Below are 13,765 nucleotides of genomic sequence, written 5' to 3' on the forward strand. Positions count from 1 at the left end.
GGAGGAGGTAGAAATTTAAGAATAAGGTTTCAGATAAAGTTTTGTAAGGAGTCTGACGAACTTGTAAGTAGAAACGGATAAGAAAAATGGTTCCGCCCAGCGCGGGATGTGAACGCTGGGCTCAACTTCCCGGGTATATACAACTCAAGTACGTTGTTTGTAAAGTATAGCCTTGTCTATTTACCTTGAACCGAGAGAGAGAGAGAGAGAGAGAGAGAGAGAGAGAGAGAGAGAGAGAGAGAGAACAAGACACTGCAGCAGGCTTTTATCTTCAATTGATTGTTGCTAAAATATTCCTGGATTTAAGAAAGGACGGCAGACGACACCGTAGCTCTAACGGGTTGGCAGATTCTGTCATTGACAGGGTTGTGCAGACCTGTCAGTATATGTGGGAGACACACGACATCACGTTATCATCACCAACGGATGAGAGGAGGAGCCCGCGCGGGGTGAGCTTAGCTTCTCAATCCCCGCCTGGGTCTGTGATCTTGAATAATCCACAGGTGGCACTGGAACCCTGACATTCTCGTGGGGACATCGTCTGCACAGGTTCGTTCTCTTTCGTCATCACGAAATATTAACAGCGGATGTGTTACTTTCCCTCCTTTTGGATCAGTGTTCATGTTAGTTATTATTTGCATTATTATATAGTTGAAAAGAATAGGTGGGATCTGTGCTCTGTGTTGATGTCCCAAAGGTACTTGAAAATTAGTTCTGGCTTAACACGAGCCTGACTGACCACAAGGTGGTTATATAATTATCGTATGAAACTTCTCATAAGAAAATCAACGATAGTGCCTAAATCACAAAGTTAGAACCACTCTCCAGTACAATGAGAAAAGCTTCGTATTGAAGAGTTCAAAATACTCTTTAGCCATTGACTACGTTTTTTTAAGATAAACGTTGATAATCATAGGATAATAAAATCCAGTCTACACTTATCATACGACGCAGAGGAGCCCTACATGCAGCGAGGTCGTGTATGGACGTAGAATGATCTTGAGCACACACAGGTGTTCAAGTTTCTCGAGAGGTGATTATAACTTGAAGTTGGCGGCCTTAACGACCCTGGTAGTTGATAGCCCCTCCGCCCAGTAAAAGCGACTTAAATGACGTATTCAGAAAGGATCTTCCTAGAGGAGACTTCTAGTGCAACTGCTAAGGTCACGCGGACCTGTGATGACCTAGCCTCCCACAGGCCCTCCAAAGTTCCCCCCAGCAACGTACATAAAGTTGTCACATCTTCACAGTAAGCATTGGCCAGGTGTTTTACAACCTTCCCTGATCATTCACAGCCCGCAAGAGCTGCACGACTCTCTGTGAAGTCCTTCGCCTCCGTCAGTTCCTTGAACTACCGAAGGACTGACTGATCCTGAACGGTTCCTGCAGCTGAATCGAGGACTGCTGATCCTTACAGATCACCGGTGTGTCCCCATCACGACCACTGTGTCAGACTGGGGTCGATTATTTGAAAAGATGTTATCTGCGCGTCCATGATTATAAAGTTAACAATACTTTCTCCTTGGTAACCTATGTCCTCTCCACAATAAGTTCCATGTTATATATATATATATATATATATATATATATATATATATATATATATATATATATATATATTTTTTTTTTTTTTTTTTTTTTTTTTTTTTATACTTTGTCGCTGTCTCCCACGTTTGCGAGGTAGCGCAAGGAAACAGACGAAAGAAATGGCCCAACCCCCCCCCCATACACATGTACATACACACGTCCACACACGCAAATATACATACCTACACAGCTTTCCATGGTTTACCCCAGACGCTTCACATGCCTTGCTTCAATCCACTGACAGCACGTCAACCCCTGTATACCACATGACTCCAATTCACTCTATTTCTTGCCCTCCTTTCACCCTCCTGCATGTTCAGGCCCCGATCACACAAAATCTTTTTCACTCCATCTTTCCACCTCCAATTTGGTCTCCCTCTTCTCCTCGTTCCCTCCACCTCCGACACATATATCCTCTTGGTCAATCTCTCCTCACTCATTCTCTCCATGTGCCCAAACCATTTCAAAACACCCTCTTCTGCTCTCTCAACCACGCTCTTTTTATTTCCACACATCTCTCTCACCCTTACGTTACTTACTCGATCAAACCACCTTACACCACACATTGTCCTCAAACATCTCATTTCCAGCACATCCATCCTCCTGCGCACATCTCTATCCATAGCCCACGCCTCGCAACCATACAACATTGTTGGAACCACTATTCCCTCAAACATACCCATTTTTGCTTTCCGAGATAATGTTCTCGACTTCCACACATTTTTCAAGGCTCCCAAAATTTTCGCCCCCTCCCCCACCCTATGATCCACTTCCGCTTCCATGGTTCCATCCGCTGACAGATCCACTCCCAGATATCTAAAACACTTCACTTCCTCCATATATATATATATATATATATATATATATATATATATATATATATATATATATATATATACACACGACCACAGGTCATGTGAACGCGCATTTTCATAGCACATATAATGCCCTCCAAATAGACTGGGCGCGAACCCGTGAACTTTTGTGTGGTAGTTCGGATCGCTAACCGCTCGATCATAGCCGAGCTATTAGCGTTCCCAACTACCACACAAAAGGTCTTGGGTTCGAGTCCTTGCCGTTGGAGGGCATCATGTGATATATATATATATATATATATATATATATATATATATATATATATATATATATATATATACACACATTTTTTCATACATATTCGCCATTTCCCACGTTAGCGAGTTAGCGTTAAGAAAAGAGGACTGAGCCTTAGAGGGAGTATCCTCGCTTGGCCCCTTTCTCTATTCCTTCTTTTGGAAAAGTAAATACGGGAGGGGAGGATTTCCAGCTCCCCGCTCCCTCCTTTTTCAGTCGCCTTCTACGACACGCAGGAAACACGTGGGAAGTATTCTTTCTCCTCTATCCCCAAGAATAATATATACTATTATTATCATTATTTCTTTTCAGACATATTCGCCAATTCCCGCGTTAGCAAGGTAGCGTCAAGAACAAATGACAGAGCCTCAGAGGGGAAAAAAAAAATCCCCACTCATCCCCTCGCGCCCACCCATTTTAGTCGCCTTCTACGATATGCAACAATACGTGGGTAGTATTCTCTCTCCCTTATCCCCAGATATATATATATATATATATATATATATATATATATATATATATATATATATATATATATATATATATATATATATATATATATATATTTTTTTTTTTTTTTTTATACTTTGTCGCTGTCTCCCGCGTTTGCAAGGTAGCGCAAGGAAACAGACGAAAGAAATGGCCCCCCCCCATACACATGTATATACATACGTCCACACACGCAAATATACATACCTACACAGCTTTCCATGGTTTACCCCAGACGCTTCACATGCCTTGATTCAATCCACTGACAGCACGTCAACCCCGGTATACCACATCGCTCCAATTCACTCTATTCCTTGCCCTCCTTTCACCCTCCTGCATGTTCAGGCCCCGATCACACAAAATCTTTTTCACTCCATCTTTCCACCTCCAATTTGGTCTCCCTCTTCTCCTTGCTCCCTCCACCTCCGACACATATATCCTCTTGGTCAATCTTTCCTCACTCATTCTCTCCATGTGCCCAAACCATTTCAAAGCACCCTCTTCTGCTCTCTCAACCACGCTCTTTTTATTTCCACACATCTCTCTTACCCTTACGTTACTCACTCGATCAAACCACCTCACACCACACATTGTCCTCAAACATCTCATTTCCAGCACATCCATCCTCCTGCGCACAACTCTATCCATAGCCCACGCCTCGCAACCATACAACATTGTTGGAACCACTATTCCTTCAAACATACCCATTTTTGCTTTCCGAGATAATGTTCTCGACTTCCACACATTCTTCAAGGCCCCCAGAATTTTCGCCCCCTCCCCCAACAGAGGGATTCGAACCCCAGGTAGGGTGCCTGGCTGCCTCCGCCACACGAATATTAAAAGACACACTTGCTCACTAGATATCTAGTGTTTTTACGTGTGTGTTCCAACCTCATCTCAGTTAGCATGAAGATTAACCTCACGCGGCTCCGATGACATATTCGTCATACCATCAACGCAGCCGCGTGCGATCAGAGTCCATGTTACCCTCGCCGAGATGAGGTTACGTCTCCCGTAATAACACTAGAAATCTAGCGAGTGTGTCTTTTAAACTCAAAGTGTTGCTGAGGTAGCCAGGCGCCCTACCTGGGGTTCGAATCCCTCGGTTGGTGTAAAATACATCTGTCCGTGTCCATAGACGGGAAAGAGCGGTCTTGTCAATTACTTTCCCCTTCCAAAGGAGTTCATCATTTCCATGCTCCTGCGTGGAGCGCAACTCCAAAGCTGAAGAAACCCCCATACAATGAATACTGCCAGTGTATGCTAATATCTTTATTGCTAATGTTCCAGATACCTTCTTTTTCACACAGGATATCGAGAGCTGCATCATTTGCTCTCTGCGTAGATCCATCTATGAGAAAAAAATGCCATCTGCTCTTTGCCAGCCTTTGAAGTTAGAGAACCCAGTAGGCAAAATTAATTTTCGCTATGGGAGGGCTCCAATATTAGACCTGATCCTCCAAACATGGGAATCGGAATGGAATTAGAGATGACACGTAGGTAGACACGTCTGTGGTGCGAAGGAACATATGAAAAATGACCAACTCTATTATCACCATCACTCCTGGCCTCGGTGAGGTTTTATAACCATTTTGAAACGAAGCTCATATTCTTAAATGTCGAAACAAAAGATTCATACATCGGATCTTTACATTAGTTTACAGACATACTAACTAGCCAACTCATACACTAGTTCTGTGACGTATCCTAACTTACGATGCAGCAAGATGTAGTAAGGAACTTTCCCCACTTACCTTGAAGACTTCTTTCTGGAAACACACTCTTCCATTATACCATCATGACCAAGATAATGTCCACTAAAGCAAGGGTTAAACGTCCAGTAAGGCAAGGATCACGTGTATGTTGTCCAGTAAGGCAAGGATCACGTGCATGTTGTCCAGTAAGGCAAGGATCACATATTTCTAGCGCTACACAACAAAATTTTAGCGAAATACATTGATGCAACACATAAAAAAAATCTTGCCACATAGTGTACGATGAAAAAAAAATAGTGCAAACAAAAGAGAAAAATAATAATGTTCACTGAATAAGAGCAAACGACCGAATCTGACCATATTTGCTTCAGAGTTAAACCGCTTGAAGTCAGCATGACCAAGGATGACAGTCTATATATCAAGATACAGTTTATCATAAAGACTCAGGGGGAATATATCGCCGAGAACGCTATACGATTCATTATATCTTATACGATTAAAGTGACTATATTGATAGACGTTGAAGCCCATGACAATCGAAATAAACAGACGACCAATGTTACACAAAGATAAAAGTGATAAACTTTATAGAATAAATCTGCTAGAATTCTAAACGATACATAGTTCACTATCTAGAATAAACCGATACAAGAATGTGCAACATCGAATCAGAAAAACTGGCAAAATTTGTACGTAAGATTCAACTTGTGCTGTACTTTAAGTAGTATAAATATTAATGTTACAATCGCTGAGTAAAGTTCAAAACGAGATGAACTTGTTAAATTTTATATGATAAATTGCACAATCACGTAGAAACAATACAAAAATACATAGATAAATATATACGGGCTTTATCATAACTTTTGTACAGTGTGGCGTCAATGACGTTACGTTAACACGACAACAAACCAAGTTCGTTAAGACGAGAGAGCGATCATTGTGGATCCGACACTGTTCACTGTGATGATGACCCACCTCTCGTGTCAGCAGTGGTATGTAAACTGATGACAACACAATATCTGTATAATATAAATTTTTGGAACCCCCGTGGTGTAGCGGTTAGCGTTCCTGACCGTGACGCATTCACGGGCAGCCCAAGGTCGAGCGCATAGGTTCGAATCCTGGGTGCGGCAGTCGGTCCACAGTCAACCCAGCTGTTCATCCACCCTTAGGGGTTGGTCGATAAAACGAGAACCTTACTCAGGTTAGGTTATATATATAATTATTGATGAGACGGCCTTGATTAGGGCCTTATTTGCCCTTGTCGTATCGGCTAACATTAAAAGGTAAAGGCCATTGTCTCAATAAAACTTGGTAAAACCTGGGATACCAATGACTGCTTTCCCCCAGTCCTGCTCTGCAGTGTAATGCGTTGAGGTAGCAACGGACGGGCGGGGATCACTGGCCACACTATACACAACTCTCGTTTACCTAACCTACATGACCTCGCACTATACAGACATCAGGAAAAGCCGAGTGTAACCTACTCCGAGCGGTAGTCAGGTTAAGAAATGACGACCAGAGTAGCGACGGGTGTGTGAACCAGGCCTGGAGGTTGAGTCATTATGATAACCCATTTCCTTCCCTACACCGGTAAGGTTTAGAACTATTTACTACTTCATGTCTTCCCTAACACCTACCACCTGACCCTTCATAAGGAGCGAGTCTTCCACTTCCTCCAAAAGCTCTCTATCTCTTCCTCTGTCTCTCTTTCTACTCTTTATCTCTCTAGAAATCTATTTCAGGTAAGACCTGATCCTAAAGTGACCTATCGCTCCCTGACTGAAGCCTTCGATACAGAATTGGTCACATCGAGAAAATCCCATAAAAAAAAAGATCACGAGAAAAGTGGATGGCTTCTGAGGAGATGCCAGGCGTTGAAGTTCCTACGTGTGGCGTTACTGACACACACACGAGGGAAGACGTCCTGCTACGCTCCCGCAGGACTCGTGGTCAATTCCCTCCATTTCCCGAGGCCTTCATCCCTCGCACACGACCCAGACATCAAACCTCCAACTTTTAACATGTTAACGACGGCAATGTACGTCTTCTCATCCGGACTGAACCGTCTTACAACAACATCACACAACGTTGCCAGGAAATTATGTACACACAATACGTCGTCTAATTTCTACATCACGAACTACCAATACTGCACACCTTCCCGTCAAAAGCACTTTGATAATCTACGTCACCTCACCGTAATTTTCTACAACAATGAGCGTAGCAGACAGTTATAGCCTCAAGTGATCCTGGAACCAATTTCAACCTCATTCGTGCATGGCACCTACCTTGGTGGAGCTGCGTTGGTTGCAGTAGTGAAGGTTGAGCCTGGTGGGGGGGTGGGGTTGTGTTGCTGGCTGGACGCAGAGGGTGTGTTGATGTGCACGAGACCTACCGGCAAGTGGTCGTGCGCCAGCTGCCTCACCTCTATATATACCTGGCCCGTCCTGAGGCTCCGCCCACCTCTTCTCCCTCCCCCAATACACCGTTGACATTTCGTTGCTGACGTCATATTCAGGGAGCCACCATATTCAGGGAGGATCTTTTAGGTACGAGAAGAGACGTCTTTTCCCTGAGGATCTGAGGGTGTTCTTCTGGCCGGTGGAACAAGGCAGTGAGGGCTCCGTCAGGCTCCTCCTGCAGTAACTACGGGACTGGTAGTTATCAAGGAGGTTCCCTGGGTGTTGGAGAAGCGTATGGTCTTAATGACTATTGTCTTAACCTAACCATGCCCACATCATCTTCACGCCCACATGATTTTCACGCCCACATGATCTTCATGCCCACATGATCTTCACGCCCACCAGTTGCGTCCTGGTCGTGTATACAGTCTTATGACCCCAGCCTTGTCATGACCCCGCACTCCATGTAATGACCCCACACACTTCGTCATGACCCCAAACCACATTGTTATTTCCCCAGCCACATTGACGTCCTCACTCTACTCCACGCCCCAGCCATATGGCCACACCGTACCCACGCTACCACACCCCTACCCACGCTACCACACCCCCACCCACGCTACCACACCCCCACCCACGCTACCACACCCCCACCCACGCTGCCACACCCCCACCCACGCTGCCACACCCCCACCCACGCTACTACACCCCCACCCACGCTACACCTCCACTTACAGTACCCACTCCCCAACCTCACCGGTCTTGTATAACCCCACCACATCTCAAGGCCATCTCTGACCCCAACATTTCCTCCCCAACCCTACTGGTCTTCCTGAACTCCATCAATCCTCTCCAATTCCCCCAGGTCACCCCAAACTCCACCACTCCTCTCTTAAGTTCACTATTCATCCCAAACCCCAACTCCTCCTCAAAGCCATTTTAACCCCACCAGTCCACCCAACCCCTCCAGTCCTCCCCCCCGCCTACTAGTTCTACCCACCAGCCCTATAACCCTCATTAGTCCTCCCCGATCCCATGTAAACCCGACCAGATCTCTCTAATCTAATCAGTCCTACGCCTCACTAGTCCTCCCCAGCCCCCTTCTATACCCCATCATGCCCTCGCTAACCTCATCTAACCTCCACCAGTCTTCCCCCGACGCCATCTAAACCCCATCAATCATCCCAAATCCATGTAAAACCCCACCAGTCCTTCCCCAACCTCATCTAAGCCCACCAACCTCCCCCAGCACACCTGTTATCTCATAATGATAACGTACCAGATAGTACTGTGTGTACTGGCATATATGACATAGCCTTGATCAAGATTAGGCGGTCAGTAAGGCAGGCAATAATGAATGTGCGAGAATCGTGTTGCCTGATATCTTATACCTGATATAATACTAATCATGCCGGATATAACACTAATTATGCCTGATATCTAATATTTGATATCACACTAATTATGCCCGATATCTAATACCTGACACATAACTATTTATGCCTGATTTAACATTAGTTATGCCTGTTATCTTATGCCTGATATAACATTAGTTATATACCTGATATAACAGTTGGTTCAGTTTGGCGCTCCTTCTCTCACTATGGAAAGCCGAGCCTTCCGGGTAGGTGTGACGAGGTACGACACCCCATACATGTCTACAATGATGACAATAATGACACAACGAACACAAGGTGAGGTTTATCGGCGACTCTATGATCCGAGGAGAGATGGAGGAATCCTTCGCCAGAAACCCTTCATGCCGTAAACGTATCTCTTTTCCAATGGCCAGGGTGTTGCTGACTATGTAGGCGAGGTGTGTGGTGGCACTAACGATAATACACTTGTCATTTGTTATGTACGTAGGAACGATGTATCGGGGAAGCTGCTGGAGAATTATCGCTGGCGTATTCGACGTTTTTCGTAACAAAATTGATAACATTACGAATTCATGAGTTCTACCTAAGGTCGGCGATGGGAACGCCTTCTTCAGCAAGGCTTTAAGGGTAAAATGATAGATGAATGAACCTCTGTTTACAAGGAGGAGTTGAGGACAGAGACTTGAGGCAGCATTTCGACACGCAGTCTGATATGAAGGACGGACGACACCTGAGTGAAGTGGGAGGTGCGCGTTCTGGTGGGCAACATAGCGAGTCTACGTTGTGCGTTCTGGTTGGAAAAAACACACAGCAGCCCGTGTGGAGCTGACGCCTCCCCCTCCGTATGTACTCTTACAAATCGGTCTCAGTTTCGTCTGAAAATATGTTAACGCTGGGAGTATGTGGCATCAAGCCTGATGGTTTGTGGAAATAGAATTAGAAGGAAAATATGATTTCATTGCCCATTCTGAATCATGGTTAGATATCAAGAACAGAGATTCCCTCGCTGAATACTGACCACCAGGTTCACTCTGTGTAACCAGGAGAGGACTAACACAAGTAGGTGGTGATGGTGTCCTGCTCTTTGGTTAAAGTTGATCTAAATCTCGTAGATAATTAACCGTTACAGCCGTTGGTAATGTCGACTTCATATTTGTAGAAATTAGATATAAACTACGTAAGAAAATAACCATAAGACTAGCTTATAGGCCCCCCTCGCACAGACACCAGAGGTAGACAACAGATGTTATGATCAGTTAGTTAACAGAAATCTGTCATGAACAAGATTCTATCATAGTGGGAGATTCTAACATACCTGTATCTAAATGGGGAGAATCCCTCTCCAGTAACTCCGGGCGTAGACTCTACCACTTAAATTTGCTTGGTCAAAATACCAACTCGTGGCGAAAACGGATTAGATTTAGTTCTTACTACAAATGAGGATCTCGTCAATATTGTTGGAGAATAGTTTGGTACGAGTGATCACCGGTAAAATTCTTCTGAGGTCGCTTTCAACACTGCATGCTAATGTTGGCCAAAATGACACTCGCGAAAAATTACTAGATTTTTGAACATGCAAATTTTAAGGATCTTTGCCTTGCTCTTGACAGGCAAACCTGGGATGATATAGTTAATGAAAATGACATGAACGCAGACTGGAAACTTGGGATGATATAGTTAATGAAAATGACATGAACGTAGATTGGAAAAGCTTCACAAAAAAAAAAATCAAAACAGCAGAGTGAATATACGTACCAGCGAGCAGTAGATGGTCGATTTTTATAACAAAAACTGTGGTGATGTTGGGACGGTGAAATAAGAAACTGCCGGTTATATAAGAAAGCTGCTCATAAGAAACCCAGAAAATCCAATAACTAACGTGATAGAATAATGTATGTAAATTTGTGTGGAGAAAGTAGAGAGTTATACGACAAAGTAAACGTCAATATGAACCGTATATTCTGAAAATAGCAAAATATAACCTAAGGAGTTTTATGTTAGAATCAAGAGAATCGTTACCAAGTCGGTATGTCTATGAATTACAGAGAACGGTGCCTTAGTATAAGACGCCGAAGCCATGGCAAAAAATATTAATTGACTTTTTGGCATCTGTATTTACGATGAAGACATAACCCATGTCCCGAAGCTAGTGTTACATGATGAGAAAGTGAATCGTCCTTCAACAAAATGACATAAAAGCAGAGGACATCATACTTACAGAAATAAACGGAATGAAAATTAATAAAAACGTAGACTATGATAAGTTTTATCCGAGAACAATGAAACAGGCGAAGAACAAGAGAGAGTTAAGCCGTTGTCTGCCCTTTTGAATAAGTCACTTGCTACAAGAAACGTTCCAGATGATGAATGAAAGTTTAGAAATGTAACACCGATATTCAAAAAAGGTAACAAGTCACTGCCGGGAAATCATCGTGATATTAACTTAACGTTTGTAGTTGGAAAACTTGAAAACTTATGGAAACCATCATTCGAGATAGAATTGTAAACCACTTCGAGGACCAACACTTAATAAATGATTCTCAACATGGTTTTTGACGACGAAATCGCTCATGTTTGACAAATCTGGTTGACTTCTATTATGATGTATTCAACATATCTTTCGATATGGTTTCGCATCAAAGATTACTAACAAATATTAAGTCACATGGAATTGATGGAGTTGTACTTCAGTGGATAGGTAACTGGTTGACTGGCCGTAGAGTTGTGATCAATGGTCAAGCCTCACAATGGTTGGACGTAACAAGTGGTGTGCCACAAGGATCAGTCTTGGGACCGGTTTTCTTTCTTATATATATATATATTGATACTAGGTTGCATTGCAGTATATCAAAATTCGCTGATGATACAAAGTTGAATGATGAATCTATAAACGAACTTAAACCGTCTACAGCTTCAAACTGGCATAGACACACTAAAGAACTGGGCTCATAAGTGGGAAATGAATTCTAGTATCGATAACTGCAAACTTTTACATACTAGTAGGAAAAAGGAAAAGGCAATCTGTAAGATGGATTTTGTGGAACTGCAAAATGTAAAGAAGGAAAAAGATTTGGGTGTAATAATATCTTGTGACTTCAAACCAAGTAAGTAATGAACAGAATCAGTGGAAAAAAGCATACAATATTCTTGGTTTCATGGGTAAAGCCTTCGAATTTAAGTCCAGGGAAATCATCCTTACCCTTACAATTCACTGGATTGTCCACATCGTGAATACTGTGTTCAGTTTTCGACACGCTGTCTAAAAACAAAAATGACATAGAATGGAGAGAGTACAGCGTCGAGCTACTGAGATGATTGCCGGACTGAGAAACGAATCCTACGAGGTGAGATTATACGACTTGAATCTATTTCGTTATGGAAAGAGAAGGTTAAGAGGTGATCTAATCGTTATTCAAAATCATCAGTGGCTTTGATAATCTTGATCCATCAAATTACCTAACACTCTATTCGATTGATTTCACTCGTAGTGATGGGTACAAACTCGTGGGCAAACGTTTTACTTCGAACAGCGAAGTACTTTTTCTTTAAAAGGAATGTTAACGTATAGAGCGATATGCCAAGTAGAATGGTTGAAATCAGTACCATTGTTACCTTTAAGAACAGACTTGATATATATTTCCCTTCAAGTCCACGACTTTCATTATTTGCGCCTCTATAGCCAAAATGACAATTTGCAGGTTATTCTCTTTGAATTACCTATGTGCCTTCTTGCTTTTACCACACTAATCTGAGTTTCTAATATCTTCCACTATTATACACAGCCCCGAAAGGACCCAGTGGCCTGTTGCTGTTTGAATTCCTTTTTCACAATCGTACCTGATGTAACACTAATTATACCTGATACGTAACTGCTGATATAACACTGATTATACCTAGTGTCCTCTGTGATGTTACAAGACGCGAGTCTATAGTGTCGTGTCTTTCATGAGACACTGAAGTTTACATTACGTTCCCTCAGGGACTGCACTGTGGATCAAGGGTTATATATGTGGGGTCAGAGCCTACACGCGTGGAGTCAGAGGTTACGCGAGTGAGGTCAGAGGTTACATGTGTCGAGTCAAATATTACATGTGTGGGATCAGAGGTTACAGCTGAGGAAATTGTTGCTTGATAAAGTTCAAGAGATGGGCCACACGAGAGTAGATTAGTAAAACACAGTACAAATAGATAATTACAAACCCACAATGATATATATATATATATACAATAGAAATAATCAGTGTTAGATAGGTAGACAGGTTGAGTTTGCATATGCATGTATACACATATTGGGAGATAGCTACATCATGAATAGATGAAGGAAAAGATAAGAGACAAAAATAGCATAATGAACAGATGATGATAATTTTGTAACAAACGAGTAATGAACTATAGATAGATTGATAGATGATAAAGTAGCGTGATGGCGATTTAGGTCGATGAATCAAATAGAAAAGAAGTAAACGTGTGTGTGTATCTGCCTTGATGCTTTAACAGCAGGAAGGTAAATACAGATGAATAACTTGGTACGAGAGAGAGAGAGAGAGAGAGAGAGAGAGAGAGAGAGAGAGAGAGAGAGAGAGAGAGAGAGAGAGAGAGAGAGAGATAGAGATAGAGATAGAGAGAGAGAGTATTGTAATATTCCCATGTGTAGCCATCATTCCTGTCTCTACGACCAGAAATATTAGTGTGTCTACGACCAGTGATTCGGTCTTCTACGAGCAGGGATATTCGTTCCTCTACGACCAGGAGGAGCGAGGAATCATTCTTATGGCACTAATCACAGAAGGAGGTTATGTCGCTCATCATCATCATCACACACACTTGTACCTTCCTCGTCCGTGTGTGTGTGTGTGTGTGTGTGTGTGTGTGTGTCTCTAAGGTGTGTTCCATCACGTTGGCCAGTTGTTTAGATTTCCCTAGTGACTTCCTGATGAAATGATTTAGAGGGAAGTTCAGCAAGAAATAACTTGAGTCTGGGCAAATATCTGCCGACTTTACGTCCAGAAGTCAATATGGAATTATAACTCAGCAAGTTACACACATCTTGACTTTCCCCTCTGGAAAATTGGAGAGC

The 13,765-nt window shown here is 42.8% G+C and overlaps 1 protein-coding gene across 1 annotated transcript in view; it reads right to left on the reverse strand.

Annotated features, from left to right (window-relative positions):
• Positions 1–7,353, reverse strand: part of SIFa (neuropeptide SIFamide) — a 74,697-nt gene extending 67,344 nt beyond the window's left edge. The window contains exon 1 of the mRNA XM_071677279.1: positions 7,196–7,353. The gene's annotated coding sequence lies outside the window, so the exon portion shown is untranslated. The remainder of the gene's footprint in view (positions 1–7,195) is intronic.
• Positions 7,354–13,765: the final 6,412 nt, after the last annotated feature.

This window comes from Panulirus ornatus, chromosome 2 (genome assembly GCF_036320965.1).
Source record: "Panulirus ornatus isolate Po-2019 chromosome 2, ASM3632096v1, whole genome shotgun sequence".
NCBI lineage: Eukaryota > Metazoa > Arthropoda > Malacostraca > Decapoda > Palinuridae > Panulirus > Panulirus ornatus.